Source organism: Cimex lectularius, unplaced genomic scaffold, assembly GCF_000648675.2.
Source record: "Cimex lectularius strain Harlan isolate CLEC.00 unplaced genomic scaffold, Clec_2.1 scaffold181, whole genome shotgun sequence".
NCBI classification, from domain to species: domain Eukaryota; kingdom Metazoa; phylum Arthropoda; class Insecta; order Hemiptera; family Cimicidae; genus Cimex; species Cimex lectularius.
Window position 1 is genome coordinate 956,529 of NW_019392752.1, and position 19,292 is coordinate 975,820.

The 19,292-nt window shown below is 33.9% G+C and overlaps 1 pseudogene; it reads right to left on the reverse strand.

Annotated features, from left to right (window-relative positions):
• Positions 1-565: 565 nt before the first annotated feature.
• LOC106667025 lies at positions 566-2,025 on the reverse strand (annotated as a pseudogene).
• Positions 2,026-19,292: the final 17,267 nt, after the last annotated feature.

Consider the following 19,292-nt stretch of genomic DNA (forward strand, 5'->3'; position numbering starts at 1 on the left):
AGGGTGAATAACTCGGCCTCGAAGGGAGCGTTGCACGATGTGCAGGGGACCGCCGTTCAGCTGATCGCTGTTCAACCAGTCGTTGGTATATTGTTTGCTGTACCGCTTTCCCGAGTCTTTTTGTGTTGATTTCATTGTTTTTTTTACTGTTTTTTTGGAAGAATTGGACAATAAAATAGAATGTCATAAGAAAGAAACCGAGTTAAAAATGATGTGCATTTTGGAAGAACCCAATTTAAGGACGCTTCACTTAAAAATAGAACATGAGACACGACTTCAAGTCCTTGAACAAGAAAAGGAAATTTTAAAATCAAAAAAGAAAATGGAATAAAAACAATTGTTGCATTTTTAAAATTTATTTTGTTTGATTAATGCATTATTTTAGTTTACATATCAGTTATATTTTATTAAAAGTAGTATTTCTTATGATTAGATTATTTTAATTTACATTACAATTTTTATTATTTCCTTTACACTAAATTATTATTATATAATATTAATATATTATTTATTATCTTTTATTATATATTATCTTTTATTATATATTATCTTTTATATACATTTTTGTATTACTTCTTTACATAACTTCTATACGTTCGATGGTGTTTCTATAAGGTATCAAAATATTCGATAAATGGAATTCTTGCGTTCCCATCATATTCCAATTCTCCAATTAGGTTTATAAGGTTAATAATTTGTGTTTCCACTTCATCATTGATGAATGGAATCGGATCTTTGAAAATGCTTGATATATTATGCAATACTGCAGTTGCTACCACAATTGGCTCAACCAAATTAAAGTTGCACCTCATTCCAATAGCAAGTATAGGAAAGCGACATTTCCAAACACCAAATGATCTCTCGACAATGTTTCTTGTCCTAATTAAGGACTCATTGTAGAGTATACTCTGAGGATACCCACTGTCACCAACCAAAACAAGATCTTTCATATCTCCATTTTCAAATTGTGTTTTTAAGACTGAATTTCTAAAAATGTGGGCATCGTGTGTGCTACCTGGCCACCTGGCAACAATGTTTTCGAACTTCAGCTCTGCATCGCAAACTGTCTGTACATTCAATGAAAAGAATCCTTTCAACTGTCTGTACATTCAATGAAAAGAATCCTTTCGTGTTGCGAAATAGCTCTGCTTGATTACCACCTACAAATTAAACAGAAAAACTAGAAATGGAAAAAAGATATTTGCAATTTGTTTTATACCTGGAGATTGTAAACGAACATGAGTGCAATCAATAGCACCTATGCACTTTGGAAATTTGCTGATTTTGTACATTTCAGCACAGACAGCCATTCTTCCTGCTTCGTTTTTTGGGAAATGAATGAATTCTCGCCTCAATGATGCAAGAGCTCGAGAAACTCTGCGCACCATTCTACATACAGTAGATTTATGCAACCCACTGAAATCACCACAAACTGTCAAAAACGATCCTGTTGCATAAAATCGAAGTGTAGTTTGTAACATCAGTTCAGGGGCGGTAGCCTGATTTCTGAAAACATTATCAATCAAGTAAAAAAAAAAAAAAAATCATTGCTATTCAAAGCTAACTAATTAATATCACTTACCTGGTAGTACGATGAGTGATTGAATTTCTTATTTTCTCTAACACGAAGTTCACTGCATTCTTTGTCATTCTGAATCTATTGAAGAATTCATCGTTATCCCATTCGTGAAAATGTTCCTGTCTGGTTCTAAAAACCCTTTCTTTGTTTATATGTAGAGCTACTAACTCAAGGAAATCTTCACCATCTGTTAATTCCTCTAAATTACTAGATAAAAATGCGTCCAATTCGATGTATCTCAATATACGGTTAAACAACGCGCAGGTTATATTATCAAATGAACGTTGTTCAGCTCTGAACCCTGTTTAACCCGAGCTCGACGACCGTTCAGAATTGATCGACGTTCATCACTTGATCTCGGATCAATAGAGATTGAAAAACGCCGATATTTGTGTTGAACTCCGTTCAGTACTGAACCAAGGTTAAACGAAGTTGGTGCAACGGGCCCTAAGTGTCTGGCATTGTCATCCAAAAGTTGAAAATCCCTTCCAATGACATCCCTGATTTCAGGGGATGTATTCCTCGGTAATTCTTTTGACATAGCTGACTGCGGTGAGGTCCGAAAATATGGAGTCCACTTCGTCCTCCAGTGTGATAACTCCTAGCCCAGACAATGGTCACCGCCTCCTCCAAACTGCACTGAAGGGAGCACGAACAGGGGCGTTGTACGTATCCCCTGTTCTCGGTAGAATCTTTGGAGCCTGTTATCACTAAACAGATAGAAACATGACTCAATCAGTAAACATAACAGAACTCCAATTGTCTATGCCTGAGGTGCTGGTAGCTGCAGTTCGTCTCATAGGGGCATAGATGTGAGGCCATTACGAATCGTTTTTGGTGATAAAGACCTTGCCAAAACATGCCGAAAACTCTTGCACTTCATTTAGGATCTGGCGGGCACTATGGGAAGGGTTTCTCCATGCAGCAATAACAATATTTTTGTCCTCCCTTAGTGTCGAGTTGCGCTGAGATCCTCTACCAGGCTTCCTATTGACACTTTCAGCCTCTCGGAGTCTCTTGATAACTCATTCTCACAATAACATAGCAAACTTCCGGTTCAAGATGATGTCTTTCCATGGTTAATGTGAATTCAACTGGATTAAAATGGAGAAAAAGGGTTAACAAAATAAGCAATCTTTATGTTTACTATTCCTAAGGAAATCCTTATTAAAAACGAGGATTAACATTTGTTTACTTAAGTTTGGTATTTTCTATTTTGTATTATCCAAATAGCAAGAATATATTGACTAATTTAATTAAAATTAATAGACTAATAATAAATTTAAAATATTCCTATTCATTTTTGAGCAGTTTATATTAAAAATGTCCAATCCTATTTACCGTACATCACTCGGGTAAGTACCGGAGCTTTCAAAAGACAAGCTTATATACAGCCCTATGTAAGAAGGATATTATTCCTTCATCCAACCCAGTACTTACTATTAAATCGAATGCTGCAATTGCAGTCATAAGTATGAATCTAGGCAGAGAAATAGCAAATCATTCAACTACTGAGGTTTTGTTTCCCCGAAGTGACAAATTTTCCCTTACAAAAATGTAACGCACCGTCCATTAGCCCTAGAGACAGTGTGCTTCAAACTTTGCCTAGTATCAGGGAAATGCACCAAAAAATACGGCACCATATCGCCAGCTCTTCAATAACCTAATTGACTCGCAACTCAAACGTATCACATCGGAGTCTAAAAGTTTACTAAATTGGACCTTATTCAAAATCTTTGTTCTAATGGCGTATATCTTTCCCCCCATAGCTCTACCGAAATTGGAGAACCTGGTAGCTGAAACCCAACGTAAGCTATAATCCTTGAAATAGTTACTAAAATAATCAAAATCAACCTCAGTAATGAAAGTATCAAACAACATAAAAAATCAAAGTTTCTTAAAAAAATTCAAAAAGAAAGTATCATTAATCTTTGACTTTAAACCGTTAACATTATATTCGAGGATACCAAAAGATAAATTATTAATTTTACTGGGGACAGGAATCCGACCGACGGCATCATGTCATGCCTTAAGTTTAAATACATTGTTGTTCGGTTTTTACTTCGGGTCCGCCCGATGTTCTGACTCTTCTTGATCCGCTGGAGAGTGTCACCATCCGAAGAAAGATCCGTCTCCAAAACTTCTTGCGCCCATCTCCATCGTCACAGCGTAGATCCTCCGATTCTGGAATTCTCTTGCGGAGAGGTATAATGTGGCTCGGTTCTCTTTCGATAATTCTGCAGCGTGGTCTGAAATGTTTTCCGATCTTCTTCATATTATGGGGGCTCGTTATCGGGCGAGTTGTATTTCTCGTGCCGTGGATTCAAATAGATTCCAACTCTACAAGGAGTTGAATCATTCCATAACTCCTTGTAATATTTTTTCTGCTCCAGCAAATGAGTTGTTGTTCCTGAATTTCAGGCCTTGGGTTGGGGGTACTCCTGCCACTGCAGTGTGCTCTCTATACAACTCAGGTGGTCGTGAGCATGCATTTCATTTTCTCGCTAGATGCTCGGTCCTGAACGAATTGAGGTATCTGCATGTGGGTAAGGGTCTTATTTTGTTTCCTTTTTTTGCTCTCGAAGGTAATACATATAATTTCTACTCTGTGGGTTTCTAAATGCGAATTCTGTTTGCCTGTGGGGACCCTTTGTAAGTTGGAATCCTTGCTTTTGTTCTTTGATGTGTCATTTCATTATTTTCAAAGTTTATCGCATTTCAATCTTGTAATTTGAAAATCCTGTAAATAATTGTAACCTCTGAAGTTGATATTTTAAATTCTCCTTTTCTTATAATTATATAATCATGCATATTCTTGCAATAGTAATACACTCCGAACTCTGGTTGACGGTCTTAATACCATGCCATAATAATACTTTTTTTTATTTTTTTGTTGTTTAATAATTTTGTTTTTTATTTTTAACTCTAAATTTTTTTATTTTGTAAATAAAGTATATCTATCTATCTGCCTAATTGACTCCCTTCAATGAATATATAATGAAATAGATTAGGCTTAAATTAGTATTTCTGGTCATTTTGGAAAAGGAGATCCATTTAGAGATATTAAGAGAAAAATCATAAACCAAGTGTCAAGAGAATTGAGGTTTTTTTTAAACATGCATTAGAATGTAGGCTAGAGTATAAAGTTATTATTTATTAATGGGTCAAATTGTGACTTAATTCTCTAGAACAATTTGAGATCGTCAGCAAAGAGTAAAAATCTAATATCCGAGGAAACAGTTAAATTCACATTAATAAAAAGGAGAAATTATTATGGATCACGATGCGAGCTTTGAGGTACACATGAAGAGGCCTGGAGGAAAACTATTCCAGCAGATTAGCAGCAAAGCCGTAGGTTACAAGTGTAAGGAGAAGATTATTAATATTAACAGTCAGCAGATTAAACAAATTAAAAGAAACTATTTATTTGTAAGAATACCATGGTTTTCAGGAATATTTTTTTGTCCGAATCCCGCTGTGACACTGACTTTTTTATTTGAACCAAAACCTTAATTAATTGAAAAGAATTTATTTAGTCAAGCGGACCACGAAACCTAATAAAATGTAATAAGCAAAACGAGTCTACTTCACTAAAGCTCTCCGTGGCCATTTCATTTGTCGCCAAGAATCAAATAGATTACACGACATTTGGAAAATTGCAAAAAGGAGGGAAAATTCAAAAGGTAGGGTTAGATAGAAGGTTAGTGTCCCGAGTGGATCGAAGTCACGATAGCTCAAGTGGTAGAGCAGCGGCATTTTTAGGCGAAGGTCGTGGGTTCGAATCCCGCTCGTGACATTGACTTTTTTGTCTCAACCAACACCTTAATTAATTGAAAGGAATAAATATTGTTGAAATAGTAGAATAAATCGGCACACTTGAGGCAAAACTAGATATGTCAAAAATGCAGACATTTTAGGATTGCTATGTTAATGCTTAAACGTTTTGTATAAATTAAATATTTGTAGTAACTTTTTTTAAATTGTACGATGTCATTCTCCCATTTCATCAAATTCAATGTCCACTGTTGGGAAAAATTAACGCACCACACTTAAATATTAATGTGTTTATAGGTTAATAAAAAAATAAATTTACTACAAAAAAAAACTTTTTTGTCCCCTTTAATACCGAGAATTTCTACATCTGGCACGAATCACGTACTTTAAATACATTTGCATTCCTTGAAAAACATTTATGTATAATCCTGAGGTTTCTTTCCCATTCATCAAGAACAGCCATTTACAGCCATTTATTCAAGGGTATCAGGACCTTGGTTTCGCCGTCGTACTCTCAGTAAAGTTGGTCCCAATCGGGTACAAATCTGGACTTCGAGCCTGTTACACCAAGCACTCAATTCCAACTTCACTCAGATAGCCGTATATTAAATAATTTATATAGAGGATATTATGGCTTCCAGCAACTTGAGTACATAAGAAGATATTACTAATCAAATTTTTGAGAAGTCAAGAAAATACTACTTGATTTAAAAAAGAAAACCATGCAAAAGAGTTACAAGGAAAACAACAACTAAAATGGCAGGTGTTTTGTGTCTTCCAGTCTGAATTCCTAGCCTTTTGACCAAGAATCCGTGAAACACATACGTGCATAATGTTGCAATCTTTTATTTTTAAACATTTCCTGTAAAAATTAATGTTCGCTTAAATCTCTAAATGGAGAGCCATCTTCTTGTCTAAAATGACGTGATCCACTAATTTAAGCGTGATCTATTCTATTCTTTATTCACTTAAGGAAGTAAATTAGTTTCTTGAAGAGCTGATCATATGGTGCCTTATTTTTTATTTGGTGCATTTCGCTGCTGCTAGGCAAAGTATAAAGCATGCTGCCGCTCGTTATACGGGACGGTGAAAATTTTTGAAAAGTAAAATTTGTCTTTTCAAAGAAACAAAACCTTCAGTAGTTGAATGATTTGTTAATTCCCTGTCTAGATTCATTCTTATCGCAGTGTGCATTGCATTGACTGATCTTGCAGCATTCACATTTAATAGCAAGTACTGCAACAAGCTGTGTTGAATGAAAGAGTAGAAGGACTAATATTCTTCAAACAAGGGGTGGGACACCAGCTCGTGTTTTAAAAGCTCCAATAGTTACCCAAGTGATGTACGGTGAATAGGATTGAGCATTTTTAATATCGATGGGTTTTCATAGACTGATGAACTGCAATCAAACGCGAGAGAATTAAAGCTTTATGGATATGAAATGCTATGTTTGGTATATATCATGTAATTTTTACACATATTTCAATAACATATTAATAATAATTATTATATATAATTTTTTTAATTAATAATTAATTTCTTAAATTTACGTTATAGATGTGTGTGATTATACAGCCAAAGACTGATATTATTCTACCATCTTGTTGTCTATGAATCCATAAAGTCCCGAATAAATTAGCTAAAATTTTTATCAAAAATGTCAGTTTAAACATTCTTATAATTTGAATTTTTGTAGCAACATTTTTTATGTTATCATGCCACTATTTCATCAAATTCAATGTCTACTGGTAGAAAAAATTAAGGCACCACCCTTATATTTTAATGTATTTAGGTTTATTAATATTTTTGAATAACAAAAATAGGTTTGATTCTAAGAAAAAAAATTAAATATAATTTTTTGTCCCTTTTTATACCGAGTATTTCCACCTCTGGTGTGAATAACGTCCGTTAAACATTCCTTGGAAAAAAATTTCTGTAAAATCCTGAGGTTTCTTTCCCATTCATCAAGAACAGCCATTTTTAAATGTTCTAGGGTGTTACGACTTGGGTTTTGCCGACTTACTCATCACTTAAATTGGTTCCAACTGTGTTCAAATAGGCTCAAATCTGTACTTCGAGCAGGCCAGACCAAGCCCTCAATTCCAATTTCATTCAGGTCATCATATATTAAACAATTTATATAAAGGATATATACGACTTCCAGCAGTTTCATCAGATGCTACATGATTTAAAAAAGAAAACGACGAGAAACAGTAACAAGTAATACAACTATAGTAACAGGTGTTTTGGGCCTTCCAGTGTGAATCCCTTGCCTTTTGACCAACATACCATAAAACACATACATGCATAATGCTGCTGTCTTTTATTTTTAAACATGTCCTGTAAAAATTAACGTTCGCCGAAGGCTTCCGGCCAGTAGGAACGGAATTTGGCCTGAAAAAGTGGACAAAATGTGAGTTGAGAAGCGTGGATCGCCTGGAGGCAAGGAAGTGGCTCTCCATGCGGGAGGCGGGACAACGATGCGACAGCCCTCCTCGGGAGCGTGGCACTCTTTCCCGTCCTTTCGCATCCGCATCATCTCCGCCGAAGGATAATCCGCCGATCGCGTGTTATTTTTTTTTAGGTAAAAAAAAAATTAATTAATTGATAAAAGAAGACCGCCTCGAACCGCACTGGAAGAGGTGAGTCGAATCAAATTATAAGCATAAATCTATTTCTTTTACCAAAAAAGAGCTGTGCCATGTGAAGAAAAATTGACTTTTTTCAGAAACTGTTAAATGTGATTTTTTGTATATTTTTCACTAAGACTTCTAAACATATTTTATTGATACAATCGCTTTTATAGTAACCATAAAAATTAAATTCAAATTGTAATAAAATCGAAATGTTGGTGTTCCTTCTGCAAAATAATTTCGCTAAGGCTTCAGATTACCTAGGTTCTTTTCTTTTAATACACCAGACCCATCCCAAATAAATTGTAAAGAATATTGACGTTGTAAATATAAAAACTACATTAAAAATTTTATATATTACGATTGAACCTTATTATATTAAAAGTCACAGAAATTGCCTTCAGATGAATTAAAAAAAAAATCTGAACAGCACGGAACATTTGATTAACTGCCTTTGAAATGAAAGTCAAAATTAAAATAGTAATAGAATTGAACTTATTAGAGTTACTGTAGCTAAATAATTACAGCCTAACTTAGTAATATTTACGTTTCCATATCGATTTTTTTTTAAAATAGTGGAAACGTGGATGAATGAATTTCATTCTTGAATCAAATACAAGCTATATAAATTCTAAGTTCTTCATGAAAATTAAAATATTATACGTCAAAAAATAGTTTAAACTAACAAGTAAAAAAATATGCATAACGGTTTTTCGTCACGTACAGAATTTTGATGATATTGAAGTTCTTACTAAGAAGTAATTACAGCACCGTATCAAAATACGATGCGATACCTTTTTTAAGTACGTCAAACTTCTTAAATCCAACATAGTAATATTTCCATTTCCCTATAAACATTTTAAAAAAATATTATTTTCGTTGTTTGGTTTAAAAATTATTTTGCTAGACGTGACATAAAGGAGTAAAAAATTACTGCAGAGCATTAAACAAAGTCTGCTATTTATTTTTAGTACATCAGACTTAAACCTACATTAAATTTTTCTCTTAACAAGTCGATAAAACAAAATCAAACACAATCTTTATAAATTCTAATTTTTCTAACAAAATTAATATAATAAACGTCCAAATAAAGTTTGAACTATCATAAAAACACATATGTACATAGGTTTACAGAAAATGTAATTTACTATTTTTTGTACAATTTAATTATTTTAGTTCTGTAAATGTTATAATCGTTATATTATATTTTGAAAATGGTCAAGAAGGAACCCTTTTTTTATTATATAAAAGTGATTAGCGTTGTTACCGTGAAATAATTACAGCACGGTATCAAAATAAGCTCGGTACTTTTTTATAAATAAGCCAGACTTCCAATATTCAACATAGTAATACGTCTGTTTCCAAATCGAAAAGTAATGATTAAAAAATAAATGAAATATAGATTAAGGATTTTGTATTTCGGTTCGAAATTTATTATACCAAACAACGTATTTTTTTAAAACTTTTAGAATTTTTTTTAATGATCGTTTTATCAATTTAATTCCAGCGTAATTACCCACAAAGGGTGGCTACGACCGTGGGATTACGGATTTTAATGAAACTTTTTTCGCGCTACCAGGTCGAAATATATTAGACAGGCGTCCGAGGGTGTTATTGGACTAAAATCCGAGAAAGTAAAATATTTTAGATAAAAGGCCTAATTAGATAAAACAAAATTTGTGAATGGTTATGAAAAAAGTTTTTCCTAGGCAAGCAATTCTTACCAATCAGCAAAGCTCATATTGTGAACCAATAGATATAAAGCCTTACTAGATTTGTGAATAGTTATGAAAAAAGCTTATCGCCTAGAGTACTCGATGGTTCTCGGAGCCGTCGAACCCACTCCATTCTCGCTAATAACTTACTTTTATTCTCCAAACCTCACACACTCACCCCTAAGACTCGACATTTCTTAGGGTGTCTTTTCTCCTTCGTTTCATCCTAATAAATTATATTCATACCTACAAATTAACATAACGCAGACATACAATATAAACACACACACAAACACCGTAAACATTTAAAACTTTAAAAGGCTACGCACAGGTCCAACGAAATATTGAAATATTGCCTATAAACGTTATTCTTGCAAAATGGGTACCTAGGCGGTTGCTTTTTTGCCAAAAGGTGCCCGTGAATTTAGAAAATAGTTAAGACATATTATAACTAAAGGCTCAAACTGTGTTTTGACAAAATAAATATTTACTTAGCTAAATAATCAATGAGTTAATATTTTTTCCATAAAATATGACACGTACGTTAATCGCGGTGTTTAAATAATGCGATTCATATTACATATTGATGCCATGTTTTATTTAATCGATTTAAGGAAAACCTAACCTGATTGTTGGTAATAAGTCATAGCCGTAAGCAACAAACCTGTGAGAAGCAAGAGAAGTACTAAAAATTGGAATTTTAACATTTACTTATAAGTGGCCGTTGGACTATTTGGAATTTAATTAATAATTTTTTGGTGATACTGGGTTGAAAAAAAAGTGATAATTTTATTTTTTCTTAAAATATACATTAAAAAATTTACTAAACACAGTTGCACGGACAATTATTGTTTTAGTGATACTCGATCGAAAAAAATGTGAGATGCGTGCCAGACTCCCAAGATTTAAAGCTCGTAAATAGGAATTTGTAAAGCAAACAAAAATTGACTTTTTTCGGCTAGATTATCGGGGTCAATTTTTTCCCTAGTCTAATCTTCTTCTTAAAAATGCTTAACCCTTCTGGATTTCATCCAAATTCAACGTTCTAAAATCCCCAGAAAGCTTAATTCCTCTTCTTTCAGCCCATATCGCCAAGGTTCAAATTTTATCTAAGGCAGTGGAGGAAAGGATTGACATAATTCTGTATTTCTTCCCCATCGAAAAAAGCCATAAGCCTTTAAAATCGATGATTCCATCGTCCTTAGCCTCCCCTCACAAATAGAGGAAAATAAGCATAATTTAAATAATATTATTTTTTATGTGCTGTTGTAAAATCCCTATAACCAAACGTCAACAGAATTGCGTAAATATTTAAAGCACAACGTGAAATTACGTTGGATCCAGTTTTTAATAATAACCGACTGTCTAATTGAAATGTTTTAGCGTTTAGTCTGCATATTTTACCAACCTTTGGAAATCTTTAAATTAGTTATGTCAACGGACTTAAAAGTCCATAAACCAGGCACAGTTTTCAATTTGCTCGGATTTTACTAAACGGTTGCAGATTTAAATCTTAACCATTTTTGATTAAATATTTTAACACATGACCAACGGTTTTTCAATTTATGTTAATGCACGTAGTAAAATTGAATTTGATTTCGGCCAAAGTGATCAGAGTTCCTTTTAAAAAATAATTACATTACACTGGGGCTTTTGGATTTTCATATCGAAATAAAAAAAAAATTATTACAATTTACTATTGCTGGGGAAAAAGCTTATTTTAAAGATGTCAACTTTTGTCCAGCGTGTTTAATGTCCCATAAACCACGGACTCTAAGCGGCTATACTTTTAGTAAAATCCGAATTTTTCAATTAAAAAACTTATTGAATATGCAGTTTAATGTTTAAAAGGCGGGTACTTTAAATTAAAATGATAATATAATCGAAACGGTGTTATTATCAAAATTACATCGTTCCTTCAGCGAAACAATTCAGAGCAGGGTAAAAAGATGCTGGATACCTCGTTTTATGTATACTTCGAAGATACAGTCTAAATTATTATGTCGAATGTTAATATTTTCCTTGAAAAATTAATAAAATAGAAACAAATATAACGTAAATAAATTATTTTCTTATAACGCCCCGCGGATTATCGAGGACTGGGGAGTGTATCTGGCCAGATTTATTTATATATATAAAACAGTTCCGTGAATGACAGACAACGTACAGACCAAACCGATTGATCTACAAGGCTTAAATTTCGACAGCGCATTCCTATAATGACATGGATAGCCACATGATTTTTTGAAATTCCACCCGTCAGGGGATCTATGGACAATTTTTTGACATATATAGACCGATGTGAACTGAAGAAGAGAAGAATTTAAAAAACGCGGCTTACTAGCAATTCTACCACTCTGGATCGTATTAGTCGTAGTACATTAAAACAGAGTCTCATGTGGACGAAGACGCGGGTAAAAGCTAGTATGTTTATACACTTAAAAATATATATATTGTATGTTTTATGTTTATTTTGTAGTAGACATCTGAGATAAGAAAAACTCTTTTTGTTTAAAAGCAGAGTCGGTAATCAGATCGTCGCTCAAATGGCTGTAGTTCAAAGCAAAATACGCGTGAAAAACCAGAAAAAGAAGAAAACATAGAGGTCCGGAGATGACATCAGTTTGTCAGACCTAGATTCAACCTAGATCAATTAGGTTTTTTCAATACATTGTAAATGTTAAAACTGGTTAAATGCGACTCTCGATAAATTTTACACTGGCTAATAAATACACCTAAGCCCACGCTAAAACTACAATGAAAACATTATTAAAAGGAAGTGGACCGGGTCGGCAAAGAAGCACTCACCTATAGGCTACTCACCTCCGTCGATAGTCGGAGTATATCACTCGTAGAAGAAGGTTCATCCTCACCCTTTTAAGGATAGGCCATACTAGACACACGGACACTTACTTGTGAGCCAAAGCCTGCGTATGTGTCCAGCTTGTGGAAAAAGATTGCTCTATCCGTCCCAGTTAATTAAAAACAACCAATACTTGGCTCCATATAGAGAGCTCGTAGGACTGCCGATATGGAAATTGTGCTTCAATAAGGTAGCAAGTCCCAGTTCCGATTTTTTGAGGAAACATGACTGTTTTACCGTGAATAGTACTTTATAGATGTATCGTCTTCCGTTTCTTTGTATATTGAGAATGAATGTATTTATTAGCGTGAATTTTTGGCAAGAGAGGGCTTATGGCAGGATCTCAATCGACTGTCTGTTGGATTAATGGCGGAATATCAAGTGGAATGGAATCACTACCCTAACTGAGTGTGTAATTGTTTGCGTCAACCCTCTAGAGTATTAAGTTGTATCGTTTAAGATAACGTAATCCCTAACCTGCACCCACATACCCATTAAAAAATATTATTTCAGTGTTATTCCTTCTTCTTCGTTGCACACCTCTTACGATTTGTTTGTTATTTTGCATTGTATTACACATAGCGTAATATCTAACCGAATCCCTACAAACATTTTTATTTTATTCGACCATCACGCAAATCCACCGGACATCTGTCGAAACAGCTGCCACGAAGTCAGAAAGAATCAAGCCGAGCTTCTTGTGCTTCGTGCAGTAATTCGTACAAGAAAGAAGTGGGTAAATAAATGACAATTACAGAATACACCCTCCCCTCGTTATCTGATCTACCTTTGCATCGCAGAACATTTTTAAAATTAATTATTGTTAATAGTTTTGCCCATTTTTTCTTCTATATATTTTCTTTTTCTCCTCTTTTAATTATACTTTATTTATTTTATTATCAACGTCATCGGCCGTAACAGTAATCCTATTGTAATAATTATTCGGAGATCGTGAGGTGCGGTCTGGTGTGACGAAGGTTTTAGAAAAACATTTTCTTTATCGTGCCACCGTTTCGGTCTTTATTGAGATCATCTTCAGGACCTGGGATTTATAAACATTGTTTAAATTTTACAAATACATGTAGGATGTGAACCAAAATGAATTTATACAATGCTAGAAAATTTTAGATTTAAAAAAATATTCAGTAAAGCTACCCAAGCACAATGCACAATTACAAGTACAATATAAGAGGACCAAGCAGGTAGAAGTTTTTAGGTTTTGAGGTTGATTGGACTAGTTAAATTATTACAATAATGTGTGGTGTTTAGTGACCTTTAGTCTTTGATTATTCGGAGATGCGGTCTGATGTGACGTAGGTTTCAGAAAAACATTTTCTTTATCGTGCCGGCGTTTCGATCTTTATTGAGATCATCTTCAGTACCTGAGATTTATAAACATTGTTTAAATTTTTCAAATACATGTAGGATGTGAACAAAAATGAATTTATATAATGCTAGAAAATTTTATATTAAAAAAACAAAAAATCGGTAAAGCTACCCAAGAACAATGCACAATTACAAGTACAATATAAGAGGACCAAGCAGGTAGAATATTTTTTAAGTTTCGAGGTTGATTGGACTAGTTAAACTATTACAATAATGTGTGGTGTTTAGTGACCGTTAGTCTTTGATTATTCGGAGATGCGGTCTGATGTGACGTAGGTTTCAGAAAAACATTTTCTTTATTGTGCCACCGTTTCGGTCTTTATTGAGATCATCTTCAGGACCTGGGATTTATAAACATTGTTTGAATTTTTCAAATACATGTAGGATGTGAAAAAAGCATTCATAAGCACACTATGGTACCTCAGTGTCGACGTGCATGATGTTTAGTGTATTGACATACACTAAACTATCGTGAACAAACCAATAAGCATATACAACATTGTGTAGTACTTAATAGCAAAAGTTTTATTACAATAGATTACATCTTTTGGCACAAACCCCAGTTTTCTACATACATCCGAATGGGTTTTATTATTTAATTATAAATCATGATTTTATTTGGTGGAATTCCTTCCAAATAACTAATGAAGCAGTCGGTAATTGAAGACGATTTCTTTTTTTCTTTTGATGTGCATTCAAATTTAATTTTTATGTAGTATCATTTCTAAATAATTTATTGAACTATGGGATAACACTATTACATTCTGAGCTTGGTTTATATAACATATTTATCAACGTCAGGATTTTCGAGAGAACGCAAAGCCTTTCAGAGAGGTAAACCGTTCAGCCATCTTTTCTCTTATTCTCAATCTTCCACCTCTCTCTTTTCACATCTGTTCAAACAGAACCGTTCCTATTGTTCGAAAAAGGTCAAATTTGTGTGACAATTTTTACCTATCGGGCGGAAACAAATTGAAACTTCAATTCACACTCACAATACAATGAGAATGCATTTATATATTTGAAGTGTTACATGCGAAAAAATATAGCCAAAATGATCCCCACTAAGATGATACAAATTAAATTTCTACACTGATAAGCACAGATATAACTGTCGACAGTATGTCAGTACAAGTGGTATTAGCCGGTTCTCCCTTTCCCTCCATATCCACAGAGCGGACTTTAGATAAATTGGCCATTCGAAAAACAGGAGTTGAAAGCAAACAAGGGCAAAACCTCTCCCAAATCGCTTAATCAGTTGTAAACAGCTCGGTGTTAGCAAACAAACGGCCGAAACTCGGCTCTTCGGTTGAGCTTTTTTAGGCCGTTCACGCGTTTGAACGTCATTCATTTCGGAGAGACATAAAAAAACTTTAAATTCAAGTTGGATTAGTTCAAGTTCAAACTTAATTATAAATATGATATTCAGAGGCAAACCTTATTTCATACGTAAGCTTTGCTCGTAGTAATTTTATGGAATCAAACAAATCTCACACATGAAATACAAAACTTCTGTATTAAGATTCAAATTTCATGATATTAGCTGACTGACTTGTTAATATAAAAATAAAATACATATATAGAACGTTATAGACTCAAAGAACACACAAAAACGGCCACGTGTATTTTTGTTTATTTTTCATAATAACGAGGTATAAAGAATAATAGTTAACTTATAACGTAAACCGAACATTAATAACATGTTGTTACCTTTGTAGAATGTTACCAATTCGTTTACACTCTTAAGATTGAAAAAAAAAATCAGTTTAATATCATTGTTTCCAGAGCCAATTTGTCAAGTGAATCAATTGGTTGTTTAAATTGTTTTCTTTTAAGAAAAATAAATTTGAGTAATTTTTTTTAACGACGGTTCGCAACAGCAGAGGTTATATGAACCCTCGGGGTGCCGATTTTTTTGAAAAAAAGCCCATTTGTAAGTAGCCGGGTCCCTTGTTTATCCCCTGCTTTTCTCTGGTTGAAGATAGAAAAAGAATAGGATTAAGTCCTCAGATCGATCCCTTTTTTTGGGATTTTTTGCAGGTTTTTTGCAAGTATGTCGGGCTCGAATGCAGGGCCGCTGGATTCGAACCCGGGACCTTTATATTACAGTGATGAGCGCCGTGTCAACGCCTGAATCGTCGCCGCCACGACCCCCCTATGATCTATGCTGTTACGAACCCTACTAAAAAAAATATATTTTACAACACCCAAACTATTGGGGCCAAAGATGCCCCGTGATTAAAAGATTATTTTTTTCTTAAAAGCAGGTTTTAAGTCTATAAGATGTGGCCCGGGTAGTCTTTGGCAAGTCCGTTAAAGTCCGTTCGATTGCCCGAGTCCTGGGCATGCCTCGTTCTACCATCCACGATAGTCTTCAGTGTTGTAGGGTTACCGGAAATCTCGATCTATGAGAAGTCAGGGTCGATCGCGATGTACGACGTCTAGAGACGATCGTTTTATTGTTCTTACCGCTACGGAAACGTCATTTAATGTCTTCCTTGTCAAGTAATCCAAACGGACCGGGATATAAGAGTGTGCTTTAAAAAATTCAACAGAAGACTTGTGAGAAGACGTGAGAATGTCCCGCAACAGGTTTTCTACTACAGAAGAGGTATGGACTAAAAAGGAGCAAATCAACAACTTGGACACCTGAGCAAGAAGTTTTTTGCACACATGAGTGCAGGTTTGGTTTGTGGCTATCAACTGACCGGTACAGTGTTTGGAGAAGTTGGGTAGAACGCTTTGCTTCATGGGCCATGCGTGGAGTCATAGGCTTTGCAAAAGACAGTCGGTTATGGTATGAGGTGAAATCAACGTATATGCCCGTCCCGAACTGATTATCATACAGAATGGATGTTTGACTGAACTGAGATTCATTGACAGGAAGTTCTTTTGGAAAGCTTTGGTCTAATTCGCTCCATTTATTAGGACCAACAAAAATAAATTTGGATAATGATTTTCTGTTATTTTGGTTAATTTTATTTTAAATTATCACAATTAAATAATTTTTATTAAAACTCATGAATTTGAACTCATGATCTCGTTTAATTCGGTTTATATTTCTGTCTTGAATGAATTTTTTTCTATTGGTTTAACAGTGATTTGTTAATACAAAGTTAACAAAAACTTGAAGCTGAAATGGAGTTGTGTAATTTAGGTGACTTTGGTATTTTTTCTGTGATACTTAATTTTGAAATAAGTCCTTGTTTATAAATACGGTTTGTCTATTTTCAAGGAAGTACCTCTTCATCTTAATGAGCTGTTTTTTCCAAACGTGTTGTAAAACTGAAGATTGCATCGTTTATCTAGGATGATTTTCAATTTTCCTTATATGCCTTAATGATTTTCCTTAATCATTTTTAAATTCAAGCGACATTATGTACTTTACCGCTAATCTTTATCACAGGTAATAAAACGTGGAAATTTTACAAAGTTTCAACGAAAACATCATCAATATGATATACAAAATGTATTTTAAAATATAGGGTGGGAAGTTTTTTTTCCCTATATATTTAAAAGCTGATTCTAGATTTTATATTTCATTTACTTTATTTACCATTATATCCAATTTGGCCTTTGTTATGTTTACCTAATTTGAACTAAAGTTTAAACGGATATTAAGTACATTACAGCTTAAAGAGGTCACTATTTTGACATAACCTTAGGAGAATTGCCCTTGAGACATAATCTTTCTAACCCATTTACCAAATTTAATTTAATTTTGTTTAATCCTTATTTAACCTTTGTTAATGATTTACAACATGTAATGAATTGTTAATGACTTTGTAAATAAATGTTTTGCGATCAACGTTATGATGTGAAATTTTTTCATATCTGTGTAGTGCCGAACCTGAAATTTGGCCATTACCGATCATTTCAGTGTGCCTTTTTTCTGTGGGCTGTTTTGGTATTTTGCCTTCTTCAGTGATTGGTCTGTTAGACTTTTGTGAAGTTTAGTCTGTTTTATAACATCGTGAACGGGTGGGGGTGTGGGTTTCGACATTATATTTGTTAGTCGATGACTTTTTTCATTTATTTTATTTATTTTTTATTGTGTAATTGTCATGCATTTACGCCATGAAAACACTATACCAATTAAAAAGAAAAACAACCGATAAATGGAAAAACAGAAATAATGCGCCAAAGGCTGTTGGTTCAAGTTTTTCTTTAAATTACCTTCTTGTTCTAATTTATAATCTTTAATATAAATAGATGTATACAAAATATTTTAAAATATTATTACTTTGTTCGTAGGATTTAACAAAAAGGTGTAACTTTTTGGCTAAAGTCGTGTAGCTAGTCAAGCATGTTGTTTTTTGTAAAATGAATTTTTCTGTTTTGTAATGTGTTTCTCTCTCCAGGGTCAAATTGTAAACTTTTTTGTTTATCATTTGTCACTCGTGAAGGATTATATATCATGTTTGACACTCCTCAAAATTAAAATCTTCTTTTGATATTCCAAAGGTTGGGTAAAAGACCGCAACATTCCTAATGTTTTAAATAACCCCATTAAATTTCGTTGTCCGATTGACGAAATAGCTTCTTTCAATTAACTAATGTTTAATTAAGGTATTGGCGGAAATGAAAAAGCTAGTGTCACGAGCGGGATTCGAACCCACGACCTTCGGCTAAATACGCTGCTGCTCTACCACCTGAGCTATCGTGACCTAGATCCACTCGGACTCTTACTTCCCATCTCAACCTTTTAAAATAACTTTTTAAACAGGTAATTTATGGGTTAAAATAATGAGAAGGTGAATCCGAACAATTCTGATTAAAGAACTTCATAAATCCGGAACCATAAATTATTGATAATATGCCTCTATTGATACATAAAATTTTATTTTATTGAATTCTCACCATTAGGTCGCCTATTTTCTCCTTGTGATGCTGACTGGAATGGAAAAAAATTGACCCGGCATCGTCGTGATTCTACTTACGAGCACTCTCTTGGAATGGAAGGAGTCGAAATGAAATGGTTAGATCTCTTTCACCCGTTTATTCCCTTTTTTGCCACTTACCGAGGTAAATGCGAGATTTTTCTACAGATACGAAAAACGCGCGCCCCAGAGAAGCATAAATATATTAAGGTTCCGAGGGTGACTCAGACGAATATGAGATAGCGTTTGATAGCTTAGGTTCATACCCTTAGAAACGGGAAGAAAGAACAAAAAACCGAGCTTAGAAAATGAAGGACTTTCGTTTTTATTGTAGAATTTTCAAAAACTCACAGAAGTTGAAAAGATACATTTTCCAGCAATTTGTTAATCTAAAAATGTTGATTTTTGCCTGCCATCTCCAATATGTTTAATTGAGCCTCATTAAAATTACAAATATCTTTC